Source organism: Rhinopithecus roxellana, chromosome 3, assembly GCF_007565055.1.
Source record: "Rhinopithecus roxellana isolate Shanxi Qingling chromosome 3, ASM756505v1, whole genome shotgun sequence".
Classification (NCBI taxonomy): domain Eukaryota; kingdom Metazoa; phylum Chordata; class Mammalia; order Primates; family Cercopithecidae; genus Rhinopithecus; species Rhinopithecus roxellana.
Genome location: NC_044551.1, coordinates 18,620,524 through 18,636,903, shown reverse-complemented (window position 1 = coordinate 18,636,903; position 16,380 = coordinate 18,620,524). Strand labels below are relative to the sequence as shown.

Here is a 16,380-nt window from a genome sequence, read left to right as displayed (position 1 = left end):
GTGTGTGTGGATGTGTGTCTGTTAAATAAAAAAAGAGAAATGTGTTTTATTTAACACTTAGAAGTTATGGAGACCAAGATGTTATAGTCACTCATTATTTATGTTTCTAACAGAAAAAGTAAAGAGATTCTTCATTTCAATTTCATATTCTACTTCTGTTTACACCTAGCACTTTATCATTTTATTATGGTTAGGATAAGATATTGTTAAGAGAGTTGAAGAATCTATTATCAAGCTTGAAGTTACTTTTTAAAAAGAAATATGTAAGAGGTAAAAAGGTGACAAGGGGACTAGAAAAATGAGATAAGAAGAGTGGGGAGGCAGGACAGGACAGAACGAGAACAAAATTGAAAGAGAGGATAAGGCAGAGAAGACTGAAGATTGAGCAAGTATGCATAGGGCAGAAAGTGAAAAGGAGAGAAATAGCCTAAGAAGGTGAAGAGGACAGATAGTAAAAAATGGAAGGAATACGAAATAAGTAGAACTCTAGATTCCACTGAGAAGTGTGGAGTAGTTAACTGTGTAGACAGATGTGTGGATAGATTGGTGTTGGTTAGACTCGAACTCTATCATGCAGTAACTCGATGAACGTGGACTAGTTTTTTAACCTTGGGATGGCAACATAATCTACTTTATAGGATTACTGTAAAGAGTAAATAAAATAATCCATGCACATATTTGGTATATGGTGAGCACTATTCATATGTTAGCTGTGGTGATAAAGATGGTGATGACTTCTCTGGGTCAAGTATGTATGTGGTTGGCTCACTGTGGAGTCCCTAATTGAGCAATTTATAGTTTCTGCCTTCTACAAACTTACATTATAAAGAAAGATAAAATAGGTAGACAAAATAATCCCTATTAGATGAAATATTTGGCAGGTCTTCCATATTAATATATATGCTAAAGAGTTCAGAACACCAATACATCAATCAAAACCCTGCCAAGGTACAAAAAAAATTGAGATGTCACAATCCACAGCAGGTATCTATAAAGCAGAAACTGAAGTGTATAGGGCAGAAAGAGCAGATGAGATGAGAATAAGGTGTTGTATTTCAGAGAGCAAGTAAGAACACAGTAATTGTGCGCACAGCAGTTGAAAGGGTGGGCTTTAGAATTGTAGGAAACTGGGTTCAAATTCCAGCTAAGCCATTTACTTATGAGTTAACTTTGAAAATGTTACCTATATCCTGGACCTCAGTTTTCCCATCTATAAAAGGGGAATGAAAATTCCTACTTTATAAAATTGTCATGTGTACTAAATTAAAAAATAAGCTCAGCCCAGTGTTTTAATAAATGAAGTTCTGATTACTTTATTGTGAGTTTAGTACTGTAATCAGAGTTCATAAAAGTTTTACTAATAAATACTTCGTATGATGAAACCAAATAAAACCAGGCTAACTTAGCTGAAGGAAAAGGAGCCAGGAGCCAGAGCATGCACACAGCAAGTGGACTGTGTGTACGCAGCTGGTGTTGGGCAGTGGGAGGCAAGAGCAAAAGCATGTTAAGAGCTGTTCTATCAAAAAACATGAGCAGCTGTCCTCAGTTCCCACTGTGATGAAGACAAGCCTGAAAGAGTTTAAGGTTAAATTTTGAGGGAGAGTTTTATGATATGCAAGTGTTCAGAGCCACTGATAAATATCATCAACAGTATAAGCTTTATTTGGAGAGTTGGAGCATTTTTAGAGATATAAGCAATAATTACCTTTATTAGTATTTTAAATTCAATTCCACCTATAGGCCGATGGATGAAATATATGAATATAATCTCTCAGTAGGATCTTCCTATATCAGAAGACAAATGATATTTCCTTCTTGGTTAAAATTTAGTTTTGGAAGGCATCATGGAAAAACAAAGAATGAGGAAGAAATATGGCCCACTGACTAAAGAAACTGCATCTAAGAATCTGACATGGCAGGTCACTTGTGTTGATCTGTAGTGATTTCTCATTCTGGTCCATTATAATTATATTTTTTTTGTTGTCTTATTTCATAATCTCTATTCATTTTAATTCTACTGATGAAATGTGGAATGACAGCTAAGTATAATCTTTATTAGTAAATTTGGGAACTGAGGCATGGGGGAATTAAATGTAGAGCTTTTCTCTAAGTAAACCTTTTTGCCAAGGCTTACATTAAAAATAGCATAGTCAATTGACAACGTGTTATCAGACATAGACAATACTATTAAGAATACAAGTAGGAACAAGTCACAAAAGAATAAGTGGGTAAGATTATGATTCATTACAAGTAACCAGGATTAATGAAGTGACATGAACACAGAAGAAAAGTGTAAGTGATTATCAGAAGGACAAAGCATCTTTACATAGCAAAGTCCTTAAGTAAGGAGAACATCATTAGAATGCAAAGTAGTTCATTGTGAAATGTTTCAAAGTACACAAGTTCTCCCTACTCCTCCTCCAACTGCTTAACTACAAAATGCTGGAATACCTTTGCCTGAGATATGGATGATACTGCAAAGCCTCACCAGGAAACAAACTCAGGTCAGTGAACCAGATGTGCTATGTTAATTCCTGGAGAAACTATCTCGTATTAGACTAAAGAAATGTAAGAAGTTAACTCTTTTGTAGTATCTCATTAGTCTCTTCCACTCACATCCATTAAAAAAAGTTAAACTTGGTTTCTTAATTTTGCTCTCTACAAGCCAATTACCAAATTACAGAAACTTAGTTCCTAGCCAACTGAGTTGAATCTGAAATTGTCAAGCATTCTTATAGAAAATAATTTTGCTTACAATCATTAGATCTATCTAAAATAGTACAACTGAGAAAGGAACAGTTTTATTAGTAAAGCAGGGGAGAATAAAAGACAATTGAGAGGGTGATATAAAAGATGCAAAGAGACAAGTGGAAGCAAGGTCCTGAAATAGATGAAGTGAGATGGGATAAAAGCTCGTGGTGAGAGGGTTCAGTCTGAGAATAGAATGACTGAATTCTCACTCACAGAAGGAGAGGAAGGATAAACATCCAGAGAAGACGTATTGAAGAAGACATCCTATCTCAGAGGATGGCCTAAGTCAGAGGTTCTCAAAGTGTAGTCCTCAGACCAGCTGTGTTGCCATCACCTGGGAGCTTGTTAGAACGGAGCACTCATGAGCACCACCCTGACCTACTGAAATCAGAATTCCTGGGAAAAGGCCCAGGAAACTATGTTAGAAAGAGCTTTGCATGTGATTTTTATACATATTAAAGCTTGAGAACTACTGATCTAAATCTTCTCAAGCAGGTAAACAGATCATCGGCTGAGAGCAAGGGGGTAGAGTATGGACTTCAGTAGAACAGATTTGAAACAAGTGCCAGGAGGAATATAGAATGGAGGTGAGAAATCAATGAAAGGCCAGCACTCATGTAAAGTTGGTTACCTTATCTTTCCAAATTAAGTCTTCTTGTGAGCTGGCTTCTAATCTCCACGCACAGTAATAATGAATCTATGTAAAACTGCATTCTGATTTACATATGGCTATGACCCTGGAATGACAGTTTGATTATAATTTAGAAACTTCTAATGTATAGAATAAGTCAACCTAAGGAGAAAAGAAAACAAGACAAGGTTTTTCTTAAGAAGACTAGAGAAGGCAACACACTAGAACAAAAGTCACCATATTCAGAGTGAAGTCCATAACTCTTCTAACTGGGTAGCCTTGGGCAAGTTATTAAACTTCAGAGCTCATTTTTTTTCATCTGTAAAGTTGGATCTGGCATGCATTTAACCGAAGAACAAAGAAGGCGAAAAACAAATAAGTACATAAATAACTACAGCACAAAACATATTATGATGAAGGCTATGATGGGTGTATTAATGCTTAGAGAGCAGTGAGAAATTAGCAATTAATTCTGAAAAAGGAAAACAAGGAAGCCTTCATAAGTGAAGATGAAGTACAGCTAGACCAGGAAGGGTGACAGAAAATTTACCAGATGGAAGACCATAAAGGTAAAGGGTAGGAAAGGGCAGAGCAAACTTAGGGAATAGAAATAGCCCAGTGTGAATTTATAACAGCAAGTAGTCTCATGTAGCTCCCAGATCAGTTTTTCAAACAATGCTCAACAGCCTGAAAATAATGGGCAAATTTGATAGGGTAAGCAACTCAGTGCTAGGAATCATTTTTCATTTGTCAGTATGTAGCTCATAAATATTGAACTTTCGGTAAAGGCCTCTCTCAGGATTCTTCCTGCCTGGCTGTAGAGTAAAGGAATCAAAGGCATAATTTCTGAAGGAAGTGTTCATCTCTTTCATTTTCCATACTCCTGACATGGAGATTATGGGTACTTCTAGAGCCACTTGGCAGAAGGACTGCCTCTTTGAAAAATATTGCTGCTCTGTGGCCAGAATTTAAATATATTCCATAGGAAATTGCATAGGAAAGGAAGAATACACTACAATGTGCTTTTGATTAACCTTTTAAAAGTGGGTGAACTTTTTATTCTCAAAGTAAAATTCATATATTGAATCTCTAGCAAAGAGACCCTGCTAAGCACCTTTTCCCTGTCTTGGAGCATGCCTCAGTGGACCTGAGTGATCAGAAAGCAATTGTCCTTTTGAATTTAAAAACAGTTCTGGGCTCTCCTCACTGCAGCATGCTTACACTGAAGACAAAAGAGCAGCAGGCTGCATATTTCTGGAAGAGAATGCAAGGAAAACATCTTTTTCATATTGATCTGATTTCACATTTCCAGGACTAAGCAACAGGCTGATCAATCACTATTTCATACCTTCCTCTTCTGGAAAATGTGTATTTGTGATGCATTTACTGTTTACAATGTCTGAAAATCTTCCAAACTACGAGATTTAAAGAATATCCTAATGGTGGATATGTGGATACCTGTGGTCCTACATAAGGTAAAGTATGAATCATATCTTTAGTTAATGAATTATACACCACACACATGAGTCTTGAAAGTTTAGTCCAAAGAACAGCATTTCATTGGATTCTAACTTCACATGTAGGAGTCACATGTCAATCCATAAAGATACATTTTCTGGGATTTTTAAAGATGTCCACAGTGTGAAAACTCTAAAAAGGAAACAATTTCCTGAAGGCAAAGTGTTTATGATACACACTTATAAACATGATCCATCCATGTGCTGGCCTGCAAGCATTATTAAGTACCTACTTAGTGTTCGTTCTGCATAGAGCTATGTGCTGGCCAGCAAAGTATTATTAAGTACCTACTTAGTGCTCTCTCTGCAGAGACAACAGTAGGCTGGTTTTAAGCACAAGATAAAAAATCTGAGTCAAATGCTAGCCTAGTATGTTACAACTGTGTTTTCAAACCTTGTGAAGGTTCTTTTCTCTGACATCACCCTAACAGAATGAGAGTGCTTGATTTTTGAGAGTTCAGTTCTGGGTAAATTGACCATACCGTTGTCCTTTCCCTTGGTAACCTATGTTTATGTTAATGACAATGTTCTGGACATGGGCTAAGAGGTCCCTTTACAAGTTGTTCTCAACTCTTGCTACATCACTTGGCTTCACTAAATGGGCATCACTTTCAGATTAGATTCCCTCCCCTAACATGTTAACTAGGTACCGTATAGGAAGTGGTTGATAACATGCATGATTACCCTATTCCTCAATAATAATTATCAACACCAATAAAATAATTACTTTGGATGTTGTGAAGAAACACACAGTTGTTTTTTTTTTTTTTAACATGTCCAAATAAAATACATCTTTAATGTCTCACAGAATCATAAACTCACCGACGGGGCTGAAATGAACTTGTATGCACCAAGTTCAGGCTCCTTGGGCAGATTTCTCATTTGCAAGCTGATAATTAAAAAGAGAGTAAGTGCCCAGCAATGGAGGCTCATACCTGTAATTTCAGCACTTTGGGAGGCCAAGGTGGGCAGACTGCTTGATCCCAGGTGTTGGAGACCAGCCTGGGCAACATGGCAAAACCCCAGCTCTACAAAAAATACAAAAATTAGCCAGGAGTGGTGATACACGCCTATAGTCCTAGCTACTCGAATCCCTTGAGCTCCAGAGGTGGAGGCTGCAGTGAGCTGAGATCGCACCACTGCACTCCAGCCTGGGTGACAAAGTGAGACCCTGTCTCAAAAAATAAATAAATAAAGAGAGAGTAAGTGTGAATGCTAGCAAGAATCACAAGTGTGTGCGAGAAGAGATGGAGTAGAAGGCAAAAAAGAGAGACCATCCCCTATCAGGGTTTTATTGATAGACTATTAGAGGTAGTAACACCTGAAACACCATATAAACTGCCTGAATGTCAAAAGTCTCAAATTTCCGTTGAATTTCTGTTGGCCAGTATTTCTCTGTCAGAAAGGAACTTTAGAAAAAGGCTTTATGATTACATAAAGTAGTAGAGGAAAAGGAGAATACAGTTTTCAAACAATTTCTCTCTTCAGTCAGGAGTTTCTCATCATGATTTTCATAATTCATCATCGATTTGCATTATTTTAAAGAATTTGTTATTTTTAAAAATAATTTAGGCCAGGTGCAGTGGCTCACACCTGCAATCCCAGCACTTTGGAAGGCCAAGACAGGCAGATCACAAGGTCAGGAGATGGAGACCATCCTGGTCAAAATGGTGAAACCCTGTCTCTACTAAAATACAAAAAATTAGCCAGGCATGGTGGCACGAATCTGTAATCCCAGCTATCTGGGAAGCTGAGGCAGGGGAATCACTTGAACCCTGGAGCGGAGGTTGCAGTGAGTTGAAATTGCAGTGAGCGGAGATCGCACCACTGCACTCCAGCCTGGGCGACAGAGAGGGACTCCATCTCAAAAAAAAAAAAAAAAAAAAAAAAAAAAGCCAAGCGTGGTGGGTCACACCTGTAATCCCAGCACTTTGGGAGGCTGAGGCGGGCGGATCACGAGGTCAGGAGATCCAGACCATCCTGGCTAACACGGTGAAACCGTGTCTCTATGAAAAATACAAAAAATTAGCCAGGCGTGGTGGCGGGCGCCTGTAGTCCCAGTTACTAGGGAGGCTGAGGCAGCAGAATGGCGTGAACCCAGGAGGCAGAGCTTGCAGTGAGCCGAGATCGCACCAGTGCACTCCAGCCTAGGTGACAGAGTGAGACTCCGTCTCAAAACAAACAAACAAAAAATATACATTATATATATAATCTGATGTATATTTCTCAATTCATGATACCCTTTGCATGGAATTCTTCTTTAAAATGAACCCTAAAGAGGGGAGAAAAAAGCCCCATTTTCCCACTGTCAAATGTTGTTGGGATTACGGATTCCAATTTACTCTCACTCACCACGTCACAACATTTTGATTGCTGACTCTGACTTTTGGCTGATTCTGCTACACAGGCAATTTCCAGATTGTTACTTATTTCATTCCTATACCCACTGGAAGATCCATGTTTTCAGGGCCTGAAACTTATACAATTTAGTTGGGGATCCTTTTTAAGAAAAAAAAATACACAATTACAAATACAAAACGTGCATGGCCACTTTAATGCCACCCAACTGGAAACGGAAGGAGAAAGGAGGGAAAGTTGAATTGGAAGAAGACAATAATCTTAACAAATCATGGCTGAAACACATTACGTTTTGCAATTTTTATAAAATAATGACCATAATAACACATTAGTAGGGTCCCTTCCAGGACCCTGGAAGGAGTCTCTGCAAGTGAGGGGCCCTGAGGCTTCAGCTTTTATAGTTTCACAAATCTGCGTCTGTTATAAACCCAAATCTCCACTGCCTTCACTATATCCAAACCTAGAGGGAAATTCCAGCCCAAGCATAAATCCAATGCTCTTCACCGGTTCCCTTTAACCCATAGAAAGACTTAAATTTTCACATGAGGAATAGTTAAAAATCAAAGGCAGGCCAGGCGCAGTGGCTCATGCCTGTAATCCCAGAACTTTGGGAGGCTGAGGTGGGCAGATCACTTGAGGTCAGGAGTTCCAGACCAGCCTGGCCAACATGGTGAAACCCCGTCTCTACTACAAATACAAAAATTAGCCAGGTGTGGTGGTGGGTGCCTATAATCCAAGCTACTTGGGAGGCTGAGGCAGGAGAATCACTTAAACCCAGGAGGCAGGAGTTGCAATGAGCTGAGATCGCACCACTGCACTCCAGCCTGGGCGACGGAGCAAGACTCTGTCTCAAAAAAAAAAAAAAAAAAAAAAAGAAGGGCGAAAAAAAAAAAAAAGAAAAAATGTAGAAAATAGTTAAAAATCAAGGGTGAAAAAAGAAAAACATATATTGTAGGCAAATATATGTTCCTATAACTACAGGTTTTATAAGCATTCTGTTTGTATAGAGTACATATTATCAAAATGTTCCTCTTCATGTTCTTAGTGACTAAAATCCATTTCTCTCTTAAGTTCCCTGTCTTTTTGTTGTTGTTGCTTAAACAGTATCTTCTATCATGGTTCCCAGGCTTAGATCAGACATGCAGATATGCTTCATTCAGAAATAACTCGCCAAAGACCTCTGCCTGATTCTGAAGGTATTTGCAAGCCTCTCATACAGAGTGTCTTACAGAAGTCCAATCCTGACTACTCACCAGACAGCAGGTAGAGCACACTGCCATCCTAAACCAGGCACCTCTACAATCAGAAGAGGGGCCTTCGTGGAAGCAGGTTGGCGGACAGACACTTTTCTTTTCTTTGTTTTTTTTTTTTTGTTTTGTTTTGTTTGTTTGTTTGTTTGAGAGACAGTCTTGTTTTGTTACCTGTTTGTTTTTTTGAGAGACTGAGTCTTGTTCTGTTGCCCAGGCTGGAGTGCTGTGGCATGATCTTGGCTCACTACAACCTCTGCTTCCCGGGTTCAAGCGATTCTCCTGCCTCAGCCTCCCAAGTAGCTGGGATTACAGGCATGTACCACCACACCCTGTTAATTTTTTGTATTTTTAGTAGAGATGGGGTTTTGCCATGTTGGCCAAGCTGGTTTTGAACTCCAGACCTCAAGTGATCCACTCACCTTGGGCTCCCAAAGTGCTAGGATTACAGGCATGAGCCACCACACCCGGCCAGACAGACACTTTTCAATAGACCTTTCTAATTTGCTTATCAGCTTTTCTGAGCTTTGCCTTAAGAATAAGGCGTCATTATTAAACCACATATTGCAGTGTTCACTGCCATAAATTCACTGAGTTAGGTTGAATTCTGGTAATGTCCTGCTATATATCCAACACAGACTTAGACACAAATTATTTCTACCTATAGAGAAAAATATTATCTTTGGGCCATTCATAACTCTCCACTTAGAAATCGGGAATCTGAGTCAAGAGAATCATTTGAACCTGGGAGACAGAGGTTGCAGGGACACGAGATCATGCCATTGCACTCCAAGAGTTCCAGGGCAAAGCTCTGGGCAACAGGGTGAGACCCGTCTCAAAAAGAAAAAAATAAAAAAAAAAGAAACTACTTAGAAATGATAAGGCCTCATTGTCAAACTACACATTCCACTGATTACTGCTGTGAATTCACCCAGTTAGGGTGAATTCTGGTGATGCCCTGCTATACATCCAACACAGACCTATAATACAAATTCTTTCTATCTACAGAGAAAAATATTATCTTTAGGTTTTCATACCTCTTTCACTTAGAAACAGTAGTTTTATTCTTAGACTCAGCTGCTTCTCTGGTAAAAATCATTGCATCATAGCAATTCACCCAATCTTAAGGCATACACTGACTTTTAACATTATTTAGAGTAACCAACCTAAGGAAGGTGACATCAAAGTCATGAAATCACAGAGTAACAGAATCTTGGAACATGGGGAACCTCTGAGATGACTTGGTTGTACCTCCTATCCAGCAGAATGAGTCTAATCCCCAGAGCTCAGGAGCTTGTTCAGCTGGCCCCACCTAAACACATCTACTGACAAGAAGCTCTTTCCCTTAGAGGCCAGGCTGTTTCTTTGGAAATTGACTTTAGTATTTAGAAACTCTTCCTTATATTTGCTCTCTTATAGGCCTAATCACCCATCCACCACTCCTCAGCTGGAAGCAGCCAAGAATAACATCTCATTCTACCAATGACAATCCCTCAAATTCTTATGGGTTATATACCATGTTTCACTTAGGCGTCTAATTCTCTTTCTACTATTTGACATAATTTCTTGCCCTGTCACTATTCTGGCAAATGCTTCTAATGTTCTCTAATTTGTCAATATCCTTCTTAAAACATTTCATCTAGACTTAAAACTATTAACCAAGATGTGGTCTATTATGACTATTTGTATATATATACTTCTTTTTTGTGCAATAGCAGTTATACAGTCCACAAATGAGTTAACTTCTGGGGGCAGAATTTGATCCAAATGCTTGGATCAAATTAAGCTCATGACCAATTACATATAAAACCAGAACATGAGAACATAAGCCAGATTCTCTAAGAGGAAGTAAAGCATACATCTCCAGAAGTAAAGCATCTTAAAATAATCATCTTCCTGTAGATGTTTAAGGGATGGAATTTTATGATAATTTCCCCCCGCCACTGACCTGCTGCAGAGTTTGTCAACTCAACATCAAAAAGCTCATCATCAGATTTTGCAAAAGACCTCTTGTTTATCCCAGCCTGAGTGAATGTTCTTTTTTGAATTTTAATCACTTTCTGCACAATGTTGGTATAGTGTCAAGGCCCAAAGTAGGCATTAAATAGTTATTTGCTGACTAAGCCATTAGATAAATGAATGACTAGTTCCCACTCTCTCCCATCCTGTCTTTAATAATGTTGATTGTTTTTCATCAGTGCATTTCTCCCCACATCACCCTTAAGAGCTATAGTTCTCCACCGGACAGTGATAATATCATTGCTTCTGCCATCAAATGATTCTGTTACTTTACAAAAAATCCTAAGCTGCGTAAGACCCCTGTTTTTCCATCTGAACAATCCAGTCATTTTATTTATTATTTAAACAAAGACATATAGTACTTGTTACAGATCAGCTACAGTTCTAGGCACTTAAGAAATATAAATTCATTTAATCTTCAGGAAAACCAGACTGAGGCACAGGAAAGTTAACTAATTTACTAAAGATTATATAGCTAGCAAATGATGAAGCTGGGATTTGAACTAGGCAGTCTGAATTTTCTATGTGTGTTAACTACTAGGCCATGCTACCTATCCACATGCTCTGACAGCATAATGTTTAGGTAAGTAGGAAGGTCGATGATCACACTCCTTGCATCATAAGTGAATATCTTAGTGTATCAAAAACTGCTTGATTTTCCATTAGTTCCTCAAATAGTATCTTCTCCTTCCAGTCTTCATATTTTTGAAAGTTACTAACCAAAGGACAAATCACTCAAAACATGGCATTTTGAACATAGAGTGGATGCCTTGAGTTGATTTGGATTCCTTCCAGTCACAACTGTTGGAATTATTTACCTGAAATGTTAAGGACCATGAGAGCCAGTTGACCTATTGCCAGAACAAGAGCAAATCAAAAAAGTGCTATACCAGGCACCAGGAATCTGAGGGAAAAGGAAAAACATACTTCCTCAGAAAAACATCTAAGTATAGGCTATTTCAGCTTAGTGCTGGTCCAGCTGAAGGTAGGAACAGAAAGGTACTCAGATATTTGCATGCAGCTTACCATAGTGTAAATAGTGACTTGCACCCTTACAAATAAGAAAATTTGGAGGACTTAATCCAAAATGTCCAGTATAATTGTTAATAATTATACTATCTCTTCTATCCCAATATGCATGATCCACCCCACCACTACACTTCCTCCTTTATCAACTGTTTGTGCACATAAAAATATACGAAATAATTTACTTTTCCCACTTCCCACTAGGCTTTCCTAAGTTCCCTGGACCGGCCTATTCCAATGAACAGTGAGAAAATGCAGTTTGTTAGCAGTAAATAATAAAATAGACAATAAGGGTCTTATCTCAAGTTTCCAAACTGTCTCTCTTTCCCAGAACAAGAAGCTTTCCAGAATAATATCATCTAGAACTATCTTTTAATTTGTCATAAACTCATAATCAAACATAACTCCATTTTAGAGACGTTAAAAATTCATTTGAAATTTACCTTGCCTGACATTTACAGGCAGATTTAAAAAAATTTGTTCTTCGATCTTGTGGGATGAGCTGAAGCAGGCGCTCTTGGCTCCGCGCAGCCCGCTGCAATCCGCCGAGGAATGTGCCGCCGAGCAATCACCATGCCTGGGCACTTACAGGAAGGCTTCAGTTGCGGGGTCAAAAAACGATTGGACCAGTTATTTGACAACGAATGGGACCCCTTCGAGGTGCTGAAGGCAGCGGAGAACAAGAAAAAACAAGCTGGCAGGGGCGGCGTTGGGGGCCCTGGGGCCAAGAACGGCAGCTCAGGGTGCGGCCCAGACCAACTCCAAGGCGGCAGGCAAATAGCCAGCTGCGCAAGAAGCCCCAGAAAGACCGCAAGAATCCGCTGCCACCCCAGCGTGGCCTGGTTGACAAGAAAGAGGAGATGCAGCCGCCCCTGGCGGTTAAGAAAGAAGGAATATGGGTCATTGTTCTCGTGCCAGTAGGCGCTGAGGTCCCGGTCCCTCAGCCTCCTGCTGCAGAGCCAGTGAACTCAGGTCGGGCCTCTCAGCTGCCCACATAGGCAATACTCATCTTGGCCCTGGGAAGAAACTCAAGAAGAAGCTTTTGAAACATAAAGCTTAGATGGGGTTTGACCTCTGCTGGGCAGCTCCCAGCTATAGGCGTTCCCCTGTTAAGCAGAGATGACTGCAGAATTGAGAGAAGCCATGGCCCTAGCCCCACGGGGCCCAGTGAAAATGAAAAAGGAGGAGGAGGAAGAAGAAAACTTCCCAGGTCAGGTATCCAGCCAACAAGTGCACTCTGAAAACATGGAAGTCTAGACCCCAGGGGAGGGTCGTCAGACTGGTGAATCAGAAGAGGAAGAAAGGGTGCTGAAACCAAGAACCTTCAGTTACTGGTTCCAAAAACTGAAATATGTGAGGAAGCTGAAAACCCCCTCATCATATTCGGAAAATCCAGAAAGTTGATTTTTAAGGACCTGAGTTAAGACAAGCTTGTGAAAAAGAAAACATGTTAAAGAGGCAGAGAATAAGGAAGGAAAGGAAAGATTTCAGATAAGTGATAGTGAATGACTGTCACTTACCTGAAAGTTTCAAAGAAGAGGAAGATCAGAAATGTAAGAAATCTGGGGGAAAATACACCCTTAATTCTGACACTGTTAAAAATCCAAAAACCCAGATTGGGTGAAAGTCTTTTACATTGTAGTGCGTGTGGGAAAGGATTTAGTCAGAGTGCAAACCTCATTGTGCATCAGAGAATCCATAATGGGGAGAAACCTTTTGAATGTCATGAGTGTGGGAAGGCCTTCATTCAGAGTGCAAACCTCGATGTGCATCAGAGAATCCACACTGGATAGATACCTTATGTTTGCTCAAAATGTGGGAAAGCCTTCACTCGGAGTTCAAATCTGACCATACATGAAAAAATCCACTCCTTAGAAAAAACCCTTAAGTGCAGTGAATGTGAGAAAGCCTTTAGTTATAGCTCACAACTTGCTTGGCACCAGAAAGTCCACATTACAGAAAAATGCTGTAAATGTAATGAGTGTTGGAAAACATTTACTGGGAGCTCAAACCATATTGTCCACCAGACGGTCCACACTAGGGAGAAGCCCTGTGCCTGTAACGATTGTGGCAAAGCCTTTACCGAGAGTGCAAATCTTATTGTACATCAGCGAAGCCATACTGGTGAGAGGCCATATGAGTGTAAAGAGTGTGGGAAAACTTTTAGTTGTTTTCCACACCTTATTATGCACCAGAGAATTCACACTGCACAGAAATCTTATGACTGCAGCGAATGTGGGAAAGCCTTCAGTCAGCTCTCTTGCCTTTTTGTCCACCAGAGAATTCACAGTGGAGATCTTCTTTTTGTGTGTAATGAATGTGGGAAGGCCTTCACATGTAGCTCATACCTACTTATTCAACAGAGAATCCATAATGGAGAAAAACCTTACACGTGTAATGAGTGTGGGAAGGCCTTCAGACAGAAGTTGAGCCTCACCGTGCACCAGAGAACCCACACTGGGGAGAAGCCCTATGAATGTAAGAAGTGTGGTGTAGCTTTCATTTCCAACTCATACCTCATGCGACACCACAGAACCCATCTTGTTGAATAACAAGTAAGGAAGAGGAAGACTTCCAGCACTGGTCATAACCTTCTGCCTCCCAAATGAGACACCTTCTTGCTGTTTTCTTCCTCCTTTATAAAGATGAGGCCTACGTCCTTAAAAGTTACAGTTTTCAGGAATGCATCACAAAACATAAGATAAACATTTCAGAAGTTAATTTAAAGAAAACTAAAAGTAAGCACCTGAAGGCAAGGACTTTAACTGAACCTTAAGCAGTCATGTTTTCTGAAATGGAATGTGGCTTTCTTAGGAATGGATCATAAAAAGCTAAGTAGTAATGATTGTATTTGGGGAAAGGTCTTTTTTGCTTAATTTTGTTTTTAAAAACTCTGAAGACTGCTTGAGCAATAGGCAGGTTATCCCCCTGGTTGAATTCTGGTTGAATCTTGTATTCTAATATTTCTGGTTAAGTGGTGACTAGGTAAGGAAACCACTTGGGGTTGCAATTCAACAATTCACTTATGAATGTTTATAAGCTTTCCATTTCCTAAGTAATTTTTTAAAAGCTAGTCAAAAGAAAAAACCTTAACGGTCTACTGTACCAAAAATGGACAGAAATAGGAAATGGCCTTTCTCCTTACTGTCTATACCCCCTGAACCTTGATATTGTAAAGCCCTGTACCTCTGAATGAGTCTGTTCTGACCATTCCCTAGTCTGCATGGCCAAGCCCTCAAGAATTGATGGACACCACACACCAGCTATAGTCATTTGCTAAGATTGACAACTCCTTCTCCAAATAACTCAGGCTCCCAATTCCCATCGCATTCCATTTGGGTAAGATGCAACCAACAGCCCCCTTCCTGGACAGAGGAATCAAAGAATAAAGCTTGCCTAGAGGAAAAAGAAAAAAAAAAAAAAAAAGAAAAGAAAAGAAAAGAAGAAGAAGAAGGAATAAGACAAGTTGGAAGAAGACCTGATCAACAACTTCAGGGTGAAGGGAAAATAACTGATAGAAGACCAGAAAGGAGACCACCTTGTGAACAAAGATTTGAAAAGCCACTTGAAGAAAAGGGTGAAGGAGGTGAATTTTCAGTTGATAGACCAATTATTGACTGACCTATTCGAGGTCGTGGTAGTCTTGGAAGAGGTCGAGAGGGCAGTGGACGTGCAACGGGTCAAGGAGATGGATTTGATTCTCATGGCAAACGTGAATTTGATAGGTATAGTGGAAGTCATAGATCTTGTTTTTCACATTACAGTGGCCTGAAGTACAAGGACCTGTAACATGGAGGTAACAGACCTCACAATTGGGGAATTGTCAAAGATGAATTAACAGAGTCCCCCAAATACACTCAGAAACAAATATCTTATAATTGCAGTGACTTGGATCAATCAAATGTGACTGAGGAAACACTTGAAGGTGAAGAACATCATCCAGTGGCAGACACTGAAAATAAGGAGAATGAAGTTGAAGAGGTGAAAGAGGAGGGTCCAAAAGAGATGACTTTGGATGAGTGGAAGGCTATTCAAAATAAGGACTGGGCAAAAGTAGAAACCTCTTCAATCCCTTTATACCCTTAACCTAACTTTCTCTTACTGGTGGGTAATAACTGAAAATAAAGATTTATTTTCATGCCAAAAAAAAAAAAAAAAATCTGTTCTTCAAGATCATCACATTCAGTATAAGAAAATCAAACTCTTTCTGTCCAAATGTACTGTTCTGGCTTTGTCAACTCGACAGAATCCTCTGGGCCCAGGTATTCTACTTGTCGACTCTTGACTCAGGTACTTGTTCCAAACCAGGGGACCCCTCTGCTTTTCATTAAAGATTATTATAACTAACTTAGACAAAAGGAAGCGAACTTTGTCACACAGCACCAGAAATCCCAGCACTTTACAGAATAATCATTCTTTATCTTTAGAATGTTCACAGAGTTGCTCAATTGACAATAGGAAACAAACTTTTTATCAAAAGAGAATCTCTTCCTTTTTCATTTCTTCATGATTTACCCCAAAATAAATATATTCCAGTGCACCATTTCAAACAGTTTAATTCATCCATTTGTGTTACTATGCCCTAGTTACTTCTAATCTGGAAAGAGGGTCACATTCCCTTCCTTTCCTTGTAGTGGAGAAGACAGAAGATACTCATAATGATAGACATTATCAAGTGCATTCTGTGTGTGTGCACACACAGACATTAATAATTTAGATTATTAGTTCTGCTAAGGACTCTAGGGATTACCTAGGGTTAAGGATGGCCTAGTTAAACCCTCTTCAATCTCTTTATGCCCTTAACAAAACTAAGATAACATGGCAGAGACTT

The 16,380-nt window shown here is 39.5% G+C and overlaps 1 protein-coding gene and 1 pseudogene across 1 annotated transcript in view; one reads left to right on the top strand and one right to left on the bottom strand.

The window, feature by feature from the left end:
* Positions 1-16,380, bottom strand: part of GHR (growth hormone receptor) — a 350,856-nt gene that overhangs the window by 283,618 nt on the left and 50,858 nt on the right. The window lies entirely within an intron of this gene.
* Positions 12,123-15,635, top strand: LOC104656428 (annotated as a pseudogene).